Source organism: Eubalaena glacialis, chromosome 5, assembly GCF_028564815.1.
Source record: "Eubalaena glacialis isolate mEubGla1 chromosome 5, mEubGla1.1.hap2.+ XY, whole genome shotgun sequence".
Taxonomy (NCBI): Eukaryota; Metazoa; Chordata; class Mammalia; order Artiodactyla; family Balaenidae; genus Eubalaena; species Eubalaena glacialis.
Window position 1 is genome coordinate 144,376,733 of NC_083720.1, and position 13,091 is coordinate 144,389,823.

The window sequence follows — 13,091 nt, forward strand, 5'->3', positions numbered from 1 at the left end:
ATAAAATAGAAAATATACAACAAAAATAACTATTACTAGATGATGGAACTGCAGATAATTTTTATTTCTTATGTAAGAAATGAATATATACTAATTGTGTATATATATATATTTATATATATAATAGAGGAATAGAAACAAAGCATCATTATATTTTCATTTCCACACTGATTTGACACAATAAACATTTTGATTAAAATTGATTTATTTCAGTATAGAGAAATAGACATTTCACCTTTCTGACGCAAATGTATTTGCACACCTTAATTCATCTATAATTTTTATTAAATGCACATTATGGGTGTTGTTCAAGGTACAGGGGACATGAAGGGGGAAAAAAAATAGCTTCTTTTATTAAAAAAAAAAAAAAACTTCCAGTGTGGAAAGATAGAGAAATCAAAGACAATTAGTACTCAATATATAAGGTAAAGGTACTATAGAGAAGCTGGAGATAAGTGTATGTGTTGGAGAGAAACATAGGAGAGTTAAATAACTAGAATGCAGAAGCTACTGACGTCCCAACTAAGATGAGAAACATGAATTATTATTAGCCACTTGGAGTGGAAGGGATAGGGGTCTTTCTCAGGCAATGACATTTGCAAATCTTTCAAAGTCAGAGAGACCCTTACAAAGATATGTATAAACAGCTACTAGTTCAAACTTGCCTAAGGAGAGACAATGAAAGGGACAATAGTGCGAAATGAGACTAGAGTGGTAAATAAAGTCCATGCCAGAAAGGATAGAATTCTACATCAAAGGATTTTATAGTTACCTTAATTTTTGAAATATTATTTTACAGTGAAAGGCCATCAGAATATTTTAACTAAATTACAACAGAACTTATTTAAATACTTCTTTTCACCTTGTATAAAAGACAGAATTAGAAGGAAGCAACTTGCAGAAGAGAAACAATTGAAGTACATTAAACTTTATTTTTCTGGACCATCAATACATTTACACATACATGTGATTTAATGTGGCTTTCTTTCAGTATTTTCCTATGTAAGCAAACATTGCAATACCTTCTTCTAACCCCTCTCAGAAGGATAGAGGAGTATTAAAACAACTCAACTTTTGGTAGATACACTTTAAATAATTCTATACCCCAAACAAAATATCTAATTGCTTAAATTTTCCTTTCCAAGCAATGACAATATCAATAATTCTTAACAAAACATACCCTTTTTTCTTATTTCAGATTCATAAAACATGTGTGCTTAGAATTAACAAAAAGAAAAATAACTAGCATATTCTGTAGAAAAATGTAACCAAAATGGGATGAAAAAGAGGAATTTCATTATTTATATTTGCTGTTTTTACACTGCTGACTAATCTGATTTTTGAATATGTGGAAGATGTGAATTTTACATAATATTGCTATATGAATTAAAAATATATATAATGATTTTCTCTCCAAATTTCCAAATAATTTCATCTGACATTAAGAGTAATATAACATCTGTATAATAAAAGCCTGCTACCATAAATGAGTGCATATAAACCAAAGAAATCATGCATAGTTTACAAACTTACTAAGAGTAGTTACTTATATTCACATTTCCCTCTACTTCTGTAATCTTTACCACTACAACTATTACTAACAATAATAGATGCCATTAACAGAATATAGTTATATGCCAGGCACTGTACCAAGTAATTTATATGAATCCTCTCAAGAATGCACAATGTCTGTTTTTGTCCCTTTTCAAAAGAACAGGAAACTAGTACTTAGGAAGTTGAAATCAGTTGCTAAAGGTCACACAGGCTATTAAGTCAAACAGGCAAGTTGGAAAACTTTATCTGTCTCCAAACCTAGGTGTACTTTCTATAAAGATATTCTGACTCTGGAAAAGCTTACAAGTGGTAATTGCTGCTCCCATTTCACATATGCAAGGACACATACGAAATGCATAGTTGCTATACAGCTAGTACGATAATAAAACTGCTCTTGATGTTCATCCTGCCTATATTCTCTTATGAATTCTACTAAGTAATTCTGCTTTACTGTGAAAACAATTTAAGTACACTTAAGATTTATCAGTTTATTTCCTGTAAGAGCTACAATCCCATAAAATATCCATTACTATAATCAGCAAAGCATTTTGGAGCATGAGTCAGGAATAAAATGATAAAGTTAATATAGAGTTATAACACAAAATTGAAAGATGTAAAAAAGCAAACTGAAATAAAAACTAAATGTTGAAAGGCATGAAATCCTTTAACAATAGGATCACTTCAAGCAGAGTAATCTAAAAGTACATTCTGCTTAAGCTGTTAGAATCATTTCTGGGGTGTGTGTGTGTGTGTGTGTGTGTGTGTGTGTGTGTGTTTTATGTGCTGGTCAGTCACAGAAACTGCCTCTACAATATATGTTGTCAATATAAAAAGGCTAGTTCCTAATTTCTTAAATTTAATTTTCATTAATCATACATACTTATCTATTAAATGCCTGATCAAAGATATAATAGGTACCACTGATATATGTACATTTTTGTACTTTCATGTGTGCACATGCAAGCACATGTCATTGAGGAAGGACTGAGAAGGAGGAAATGTGGTTTAAAAAAAAAGACAAAATAATCACAAAGCCAGTAAAACTGGCTTTTAAAATGAAGCCTCAAGCGACTAAGGAGCTTAAGGGAACTGGCAGTTATTTACTTTTATTTTAGAATTTATTTGTATTTATTTGCATTATTAGATACCATATTAACAAAAAATTATAAATATTTTAAACTCTATCATTTTATTAATCTGCGTAATTTTTTACGTTAAATATGAACATCTATCATTTCCTAGAGCTTTTAAAAAACTATGAATGTCAAATGAAGTGCAGTAAACAAGCAGAAAAGATTAAATAATCCTAAGAAATAACTTTATTTTAAATTATTTTAATTACCTACATAGAAGTTTGTGAGATTCAAGACGAAAAGCGGATAATTTTTTGATAAACAGAACAGGCCTACTTGCAGTAGTTAGATTTATAATCTATGACAAGAGGAAACATACTCTTGAGGGTACAGACAAGATGGTGGAGTAGAAGGACTTGAGCTCACTTCCTCTCACCCAAACACTGAAATCACAACTAACTACTGAACAACCAACAACAAAAAAGACATGAATCTACCAAAACAGATATTCTACATCCAAAGACAAAGAAGAAGCCACAACCTGACAGTGGCAGAGGTGCTTTCACAATATAATCAAATCCTATACCCCCTGGGTGGGCAACCCACAAACTGGAAAATAATTATATTGCAGAGGTTCTCCCACAGGAGTGAGAATTCTAAGCCCCACGTCAGGCTCTCCAGCCTGGGGGTCTGGCATTGGGAGGAGGAGCCCCCAGAGCATTTGGCTTTGAAGGCCAGTGGGGCTTGAGCGCAGGAGCTCCAGAGGGCTGGGAGAAACAGAAAATCCACTCTTGGAGGGTGCACACAAGGTTTCACGTGCACTGGGACCCAGGGCAAAGCAGTGACTCCATAGGAGCCTGGGCCAGGCCTACCTGCAGGTCTTGAAGGGTCTCCTGAGGAGGTGAAGGTCGACTGCCACTCACCATGAGGGCAAGGACACTGGTGGCAGAGGCCCCAGTGAATATTCATTGGCATGAACTCTCCTGGAGGTCACCATTTTGGCACTGAGAACTGGCCTCACCCAACAGCCTGTAGGCTCCAGTGCTGGTATGCCTGAGGCCAAACAACCAACAGGGTGGGAACATAGCTCCACCCATCAGCAGACAGGCTGCCTAAATTTGTCCTAATCCCACAGCTGCCTCTAAACATACCCCTTGACATAGCTCTACCCACCAGAAGGATAAGATCCAGCTCCACCCACCACTGGGCTGGCAACAGTTCCTCCCACCAGGAAGCCTGCACAAGCCCCTGGACCAACCTCACCGACCAGGGGGCAGACAACAGAAATGAGAGGAGCTACAATCCTGCAGCCTGAGGAATGGAGGCCACAAACAGAGAAAGTTTGACAAAACGAGATGGCAGAAAAATACATTCCAGACGAAGGAAAAAGATAAAATCTCAGAAGAACAACAAAGTAAAGTAGAGATAGGTAATCTTCCTGAAAATGAATTCAGAGTAATGATAGTAAAGATAATCCAAGATTTCAGAAAAAGACTGGAGGCACAGTCCAAGAAGATACATGAAATGTTTAACAAAGAGCTAGAAGATTTAAAGAACAAACAAACAGAGAAGAACAATACAATAACTGAAATGAAGAACACAGTAGAAGGAATCAATAGTAGAAATGAGGCAGAAGAACAAATAAGTGAGCTGGAAGACAGATTGGTGGAAATCACTGCTTTATTCTGCAGAACAGAATAAAGAAAAAAGAATGAAAAGAAATGAGGGCAGTCTATGAGACCTCTGGGACAATATTAAAGTCACCAACATTCACATTATAGGGGTCCTAAAGGAGAAGAGAGAAAGGGCCTGAGAAAATATTTGAAGAGATTAATAGGAAAAAACTTCCCTATATGGGAAAGGAAACATACAATCAGGCCTAGGAAGCTCAGAGAGTCCCATACAGGATGAACCCAAGGAGGAGCATGCTGAGACACATATTAATCAAACTGAAAAAAATTAAAGACAAGGATAAAATATTAAAAGAAACAAGAGAAAAGCAAAAAATAGCATACAAGGGAATCCCCATAAGGTTATCAGCTGATTTTTCAGCAGAAACTTGGCAGGCCAGAAGGGAGTGGTACAATACATTTAAAGGGATGAAAGGAAAAACCTACAACCAAGAATACTCTACCCAGCAAGGCTCTAGTTCAGATTTGACAGAGAAATCAAAACACTTTACAGACAAGCCAAAGCTAAGAGAATCAGCACCACCAAACCAGCTTTACAACAATCGCTAAAGGAAATTGTCTAGATGGAAAAAAAAAAAGGCCACAACTAGAAACAAGAAAATTACAAATAGGAAAGCTCACCAGTAAAGGCAAACATACAATAAAGGTAGGAGATCATCCACAAAGAAATATGATATCAAAACCAGCAATTGTGAGGAGAGTAAAAATGCAGGACACTGAAAATGCATTTGAAATTATGAGACCAGAAACTTAAAACAATCTTGTGTATATATACAGACTGCTATATCAAAACCTCATGGGAACCACAAACCAAAAATCTACAATAGATAAACACACAAAAAAGAAAAAGCAATCCGAACACAACACTAAAGATAGTCATCAAATCACAAGAGGACAAAAGAGGAAGGGAAGAAAAAAGACCTACAAAAACAAAGCCAAAACAATTAATAAAATAGTAATAAGAACTTACATATCAATAATTACCTTAAATGTAAATGGATTAAATGCTCCAACCAAAAGACAGAGACTAGCTGAATGGATACAAAAGACCCGTATATATGCTGTCTACAGGAGACCGACTTCAGACCTAGAGACACACACAGACTGAAAGTAAGGGGATGGAAAAGGGTATTCAATGCAAATGGAAATCAAGAGAAAGCTGGAGTAGGATTACTCATATATGACAAAAAAAACTTTAAAGACAGTAAAAAGAGACAAGGAAGGATACTGCATAATGACCAAGGGATCAATCCAAGAAGAAGATATAACAATTGTAAATATGTATGCACCCAACATAGGAGCACCTCAATATATAAGGCAATGCTAATAGCAATAAAAGGAGAAACTGACAGTAGCAAAATAATAGTAGGGGACTTTAACACCCTACTTACATCAATGGACAGATTATCCAGATAGAAAATGAATTAAAAAACACAGGACTTAAAGGACAGATTAGACCAGATGGACTTAACTGATATTTATAGAATTTTCCATCCGAAAGCAGCAGAATACTTGGTAAATTTAAGAAAATTGAAATCATATCAAGCATCTTTTCTGACCACAGTGCTATGAGATTAGAAATCAATTACAGGAAAAAAAACTGTAAAAAACAAAAACATGTGGAGGTTAAATAGTATGTTACTAAACAACCAATGGATCACTGAAGAAATCCAGGAGGAAATCAAAAAATACCTAGAGACAAATGAAAAAGAAAGCATGAAGATCCAAAACCTATAGGATGCAGCAAAAGCAGTTCTAAGAGGGAAGTTTATATCAATAGACTCTTACCTCAGGAAACAAGAAAAATCTCAAATAAACAACCTAACCTTATACCTAAACCAATTAGAGAAAGAAGAACAAACAAAATCCAAAGTTAGTAGAAGGAAAGAAATTATAAAGACCAGAGCAGAAATAAATGAAATAGAGATGAAGAAAACAATAGAAAAAATCAATGTAACTAAAAGATGGTTCTTTGAAAAGATAAATAAAATTGATAAACCTTTAGCCAGTCTCATCAAGAAAAAAAGGTTGAGGGCTCAAATCCAAAAATTAGAAATGAAAAAAGGAGAAGTTAAAACAGACACCACAGAAATACAAAGGATCATAAGAGATTACTACAAGCAATTCTATGCCAATAAAATACACAACCTAGAAAATGGACAAATTCTTAGAAAGGTACAACTTTCCAAGACTGAACCAGGAAGAAATAGAAAATATGAACAGACCAATTGCCAGTACTGAAATTGAATCAGTGATTTAAAAACTCCCAACAAACAAAAGTCCAGGACCAAATGGCTTCACAGGCAAATTCTATCAAACATTTAGAGAAGAGTTAACACTTATCCTTCTCAAATTATTCCAAATAATTGCAAAGGAAGGAATACTCCCAAACTCATTCTATGAGGCCACCATCACTCTGATACCAAAACCAGATAAAGATACCACACACGTGCGCACACACACAATTTTACATGCCAATATCACTGATAAACACAGATGCAAAAATCATCAACAAAATACTAGCAAAACAAATCCAACAATACATTAGAAGGATCATACACCATGATCAAGTGGGATTTATCCCAGGGATGCAAGGATTTTTCAATATCTGCAAACCAATCAATGTGATACATCAGATTAACAAACTGAAGAAAAACCATGATCATCTCAATAGATCCAGAAAAAGCTTTTGATAAAATTCAACACCCATTTATGATAAAAACTCTCCAGAAAGTGGGCATAGGGGAGATATAACTCAACATAATAAAAGCAATATATGACAAACCCACAGCTAACATCATACTCATTGGTGAAAAGCTGAAAGCATTTCCTCTAAGATCAGGAACAAGAGAAGGATGTCCACTCTCACCACTTTTATTCAACATAATTCTGGAAGTCCTAGCCACAGCAATCAGAGAAGAAAAAGAAATGAAAGGAATCCAAACTGGAAAAGAAGAAGTAAAGCTGTCATTGTTTGCAGATGACATGATACTATACATAGAAAATCCCAAATATGCCACCAGAAAACTACTAGAGCTCGTCAATGAATTTGGTAAAGTTGCAGGATACAAAATTAATACACAGAAATCTGTTTTATTTCTATACACTAACAATGAAAGATCAGAAATAGAAATTAAGGAAACAATCCCATTCACCATCGCATCAAAAAGAATAAAATACTTAGGAATAAACCTACCTAAGGAGGCAAAAGACCTGTACTCCAAAAACTATAAGGAACTGATGAAAGAAACTGAAGATGACACAAACAGATGGAAAGATAGAACATGTTCTTGGATTGGAAGAATCAATATTGTCAAAATGACTATACTACCCAAGGCAATCTACAGATTCAATGCAATCCCTATCAAATTACCAATGACATTTTTTACATAACTGGAACAAAAAAATATTAAAATTTGCATGGAAACACAAAAGATCCTGAATAGCTAAAGCAATCGAAAGAAAGAAGAACAGAGCTGGGGGAATCAGGCTCCCTGACTTCAGACTATACTACAAAGATACAGTAATCAAAACAGTATGGTACCAGCACAAAAACAGAAATATACATTCAATGGAACAGGATAGAAAGCCCATAAATAAATTCACACACCTATGGTCAATTAATCTGTGACAAAGGAGGCAAGAATATACAATGGAGAAAAGACAGTCTCTTCAATAAATGATGCTGGGAAAACTGAACAGCTACATGTAAAAGGATGAAATTAGAGCATTCTCTAACACCATACAGAAAAATAAACTCAAAATGGATTAAAGATTTAAATGTAAGATGAGATACTATAAAACTCCTAGAGGAAAACATAGGCAGGACATGCTTTGACATAAATTGCAGCAATATCTTTTTGGATTCACCTCCTAATGAAAATAAAAACAAAAATAAACAAATGGGACTTAATTAAACTGAAAAGCTTTTGCACAGTAAAGGAAACCATAAGCAAAACATAAAGACAACCCACAGAATGGGAGAAAATATTTGCAAATGATGCAACTGACAAGGATTAATCTCCAAAATTTACAAACAGTTCATGCACCTCAATATCAAATAAACAAACAATACAATTAAAAAATGGGTGGAAGATCTAAATAAATAGGCATTTCTCCAAAGAAGACAGAGATGGCCTAAAAGGACATAAAAAGATGCTCATCATCTCCAATTATTAGAGAAATGCAAATTAAAACTACAATGAGGAATCACTTCACACTGGTCAGATTGGCCATCATCAAAAAGTCTACAAACAGTAAATGCTGGAGAGGGTGTGGAGAAAAGGGAACCCTCCTACACTGTTGGTGGGAATGTAAACTGATACAACCACTATGGAGAATGGTATGGGGGTTCCATAAAAAAACTAAAAATAGAACTACCATATGATCCAGCAATCCCACTCCTGGGCACATATACAGAGAAAACCATAATTTGAAAATATCCATGCACCATGATGTTCACTGCAGCACTATTTACAATAGCAAAGACACGGAAGCAACCTAAATGTTCATCAACTGAGAAATGGATAAAGAAGACGTGGTACACACATACATACACACACACACACACACACACTGTAATATTACTCAGCCATAAAAAGAATGAAGCAACATGGGTGGACCTAGAGATTATCATACTAAGTGAAGTAAGTCGGACAGAGAAAGACAAATATCATATGATATCACTTATATGTGGAATCTAAAAAAAATGATACAAATGAACTTCTTTATAAAATGGAAACAGACTCACAGACTTCAATAAAAAATTTACGGTTAACAAAGGGGAAAAGTAGGGAGGAGGGATAAATTAGGAGGTTGGGATTAACATATACACACTACTATACATAAAATAGATAATCAACAAGGACCTACTGTACAGCACAGGGAACTCTACTCAATATTCTGTAATAACCTATATGGGAAAAGAATCTGAAATAAAATGGGTATAAGTATGTGTATAACTGAATCACTTTGCTGTACACCTGAAACTTACACAACATTGTAAATCAACTATACTACAATATAAAATAAAAATTAAATTTAAGAAAAAAATAAATTAACAGGGAAAAAAGGAAATGTACTCTTATTAATAAAATTAACAGAGGTTGATATAGGAAATGTATGTAATAGTGATTATGATAGGGATAGAGTAGGATAATTAGTCAGTTTAGAAATCCTACTAGGGGATTAAGGACAGAAAGGGAATTTTAAGGGAGTTTGGGAAACTGTTGTAAGCTAATGACCACTCAAGAAAAGAATACCATAACCTAGCAACAATCCACACTACCTTGAAGGAAGACCAGGTGCATTCAAGCACCAGACACACTCAAGCCACAAATCCTGATAGTTGAAACACAAGATAATAGATATGGGTTCTGAATCTTGTAACATGAAGTCAGAGAGTTAACAGTGCTTGAAGAGTAGCATTTCTGCATGTAGCCAAGACAGAAATATAGGTGAAAGTGGAAAGAAGAAAACTAGGTGAAATGGGACATTATACCAAAACCTGAGATTAACTACCATATTTTAGTATATGTTACCTCCGTTTTGCTAATATGCATATGATTTAAATAGCATCACCACAGTCCCAGTTACACCATATAAGACCAAAGGAGAACTAATGATTTAAGTCTTGATGTCTGCCCAAGAATGAGGAAGAAAGTAGTCTTCTCCCCCACCTACTTTTCCTTTGATTGTAAAAATGTAGCCCTCTTTGTTCTCAGGGCTGCTGTGCTCCCTTGCCAGCCCACTTCCATCTCTCACAAACATCGTATGCTAAGAAACTCACTCTTTGCCTGCTGCTTTGCCTCACACTGAATTCTTTCTGCAGTGAGACAAAAGAACCGGAGCTTCAGTAAATCCTGACACCAGGTGAGACGTTTCAATGAAAAGACAGTGGGTCAAGTCCCCTCCTAAGTCAGGGATCATGGGTTCAAATCCCAATCTGAGGTGCAGGTGGGTTCAAGACCCAGACTTTGGGTTCGAGGACCAATCTGAGTTTTGGCTGGGATCAAGTCCCACCTGAGGAGTGGGATTTCAAATACAGCACCACTATATGAACACCTACCTGAGGCTGTTATTATCCAAAGTTTGCAAAAGAAAGTTTTGCAAACAGTAGGTTTGAATTAGGAAAAGGAGTATCTTAAACATATAAAAAGTACACAAAGATTGCTTGAAACAGTATAATCCTAAATTTAGATTCTAAATCATGGATTTAAAGATTGAGTTTATGGAAAGAAAAATAGTAGTGAAAGACTGACGCTCTATAAGAGGAGAAAAGTTAACTTTTAAAATTTAAAAGCAGTGTAATTCAACACAAGAAACTTCAGTGTTCTGAGTCAAGTTTCAACTAGATATTGGGTGGATGAAAAAGAATTTGAGCATCATCTTATAAAGGAATTCCGTGTCAATAATATAAGATTATTTAAATATAAAGAATAAAAACAAAGGGAAAATTATTGGAAGTTCTTAATGATGCCAGTCCAAGGATGAACTCAGGAAAGAAAAAGCAACATTACAGAGCACACTGATTATTTTCACCCACCATTAATGAGGGCATCTCACTAAAGACATCCGTAGAATTATAAACAAGTACAACAGTGACCAAGCAAATCAAACCTCCTCACATAGAACATAAAATGTCTTGGAACTGTCAAGAAGATATTAAAATGTATTAATATTTTCTCACTTTTTTGTTATGGAAAATTGCTAACATATAACAAACCATAGGGACAGTAACACAAAGAATCCCTATGCACTCATTACCCACTTTCAACTACAAACACTAGAATTTAAATTAAAAGTATTAGCATTAACTATATACTTAACAGCTGCACTGGTCACTGTTGTGCTTCAACTTACATAAGAGACATTTGTATTACAGGACCCATTCTGGCCATCCAATCACCATGTCTCTGCCCATGGGGAGAGGATTCTCTAGGGATAAGGGAAATGCCACAATCAAAGCCACGTTTTCCCTTCTAACCATACTCCAAAACCCTGGAATTCATTGCCTGGTTTAAGATATGACCCAGGTCATTCCTCCTGAGGGTCACCCGAGATAGGGCCATGGGAAAGCTGGGTTGATCACATATGTGCTCATGAGGCTCTAAGGGGCACAATCTAGGGTAGTAAAGGGCCAGGTTAGGCGGGAGCCAGGGCTGGCTCTCTCCACATTGCCAAATTCCTGCACAGAATGCTAAGGAGTCCAAAAAAATCTATAATTTGATCACAGCTTTCCAAGTCGTTAGCAAAGTATACTGATCAAGACACAAGGCTAGGGGGACTTCCCTGGCGGTCCAGTGGTTAAGACTTCACCTTCCAATGCAGGAGGTGTGGGTTCGATCCCTGGTTGGGAAGCTAAGATCCTACATGCCTCGCAGCCAAAAAAACCAAAACATAAAGCAGAAGCAATACTGTAACAAATTCAATAGACTTTAAAAATGATCCACATCAAAAAAATCTTTAAAAGAAGACCCAAGGCTAGAACATGTTTTATTGAACAGTTTTTAAAGCTTGACTTATAACTTAAATCTTTAGATTTACATGCTGTGATCCCCCTTTTGTGTTCGTGCCCTGAGTCTCACAAATGTTAGCAGCTGACTTGTTACTAGATGCATCTGGTTTTTGGTTACCCTACCTCAGGAAAAGTCTGAAAAAGTTGTAGAAAAGGACAAAGGGTTAAGGGGTTTATTTCATGTTTAAATATTTGAAAAATGGGTCAAAAATATAAAGACAAACAGAGGAAATGTCAGTAAAGCAATAAAACAAACATCTGGATAACACATTTATTTTCATCTTATTTTATGATACCAGACTCATTGGAAATTGCTTGACATCTCCACAACCCACCACTTCAAACTGCAATGGAGGTGATTTTTTTTTAAGAAATCAGAGAACATACCATTACACAGCATATTTTAAATTTATGGAGCTCATTACCCATAAAAGATTGTACAAACTGAACATATACCTAGATTTAAGAAGAGTTTAGGTCACTTAAGAAAAATAGATGGATCAAAAATGTAAATTGAGAATTTCTACAACTTTGGCAATTGAAATTAGTGGAGATATTGTACCCAGTTAACTGCATACAACATTCTAGATGTAAAGCATACAGACTCTTTTTCCCAACTAGAACTGAATGATGTTTTCTGTTTCAATTCTAACAATACTCTTCTAGTTTTCAGATTTTTTTTTCAAAAAGCACATTATACTATATATAAATACCAGCATAGTTTAAGTAATGGTAGATTAAACAAATATATATTTCATTTCTTTGGTGCTTTTAACAGACTAATCAATTTCTTCTAATTTCGTACTCTTCTCAGTAAAGGTGGAGCTAATTTTAAAAGACATATAAAAAGGGATTTGAAGGAGATGCCTTAGAGCTAGATCCTTTAGAAGCTAAGGGCATGAATTTCCTCTGTTAAAACAGTAGGCATTTAGTGATGGATCAGAAAAGACATGAGAGAAGCTGTGACTGAGAAATACCACCCAGATTGTTTGGGCTTGGCCCCTTCACATTCAAGATACCTGTTAATTAAAATTTTATTTCACAGTCACTTCTTCCTTTTATATTTACTGCCACTACCTGGGGATGAGCAAGGGAATAGAGCATACGTGTGTGCCAGGTGTGCACAAGCCACCACTATCTTTTACTTCTAGCCTCTGTATTGTGTTGAATAGTGTTCTCCCCAAAGTCATGTCTACCTGGAACTTGTGAATGTGACCTTATTTGGAAATAAGATCTTTGAAGATGTGATCAAATTAA

General features: G+C 35.3%; 1 protein-coding gene across 6 annotated transcripts in view; it reads right to left on the reverse strand.

Annotated features, from left to right (window-relative positions):
- Nucleotides 1-13,091, reverse strand: part of CCSER1 (coiled-coil serine rich protein 1) — a 1,301,104-nt gene that overhangs the window by 597,334 nt on the left and 690,679 nt on the right. The window lies entirely within an intron of this gene.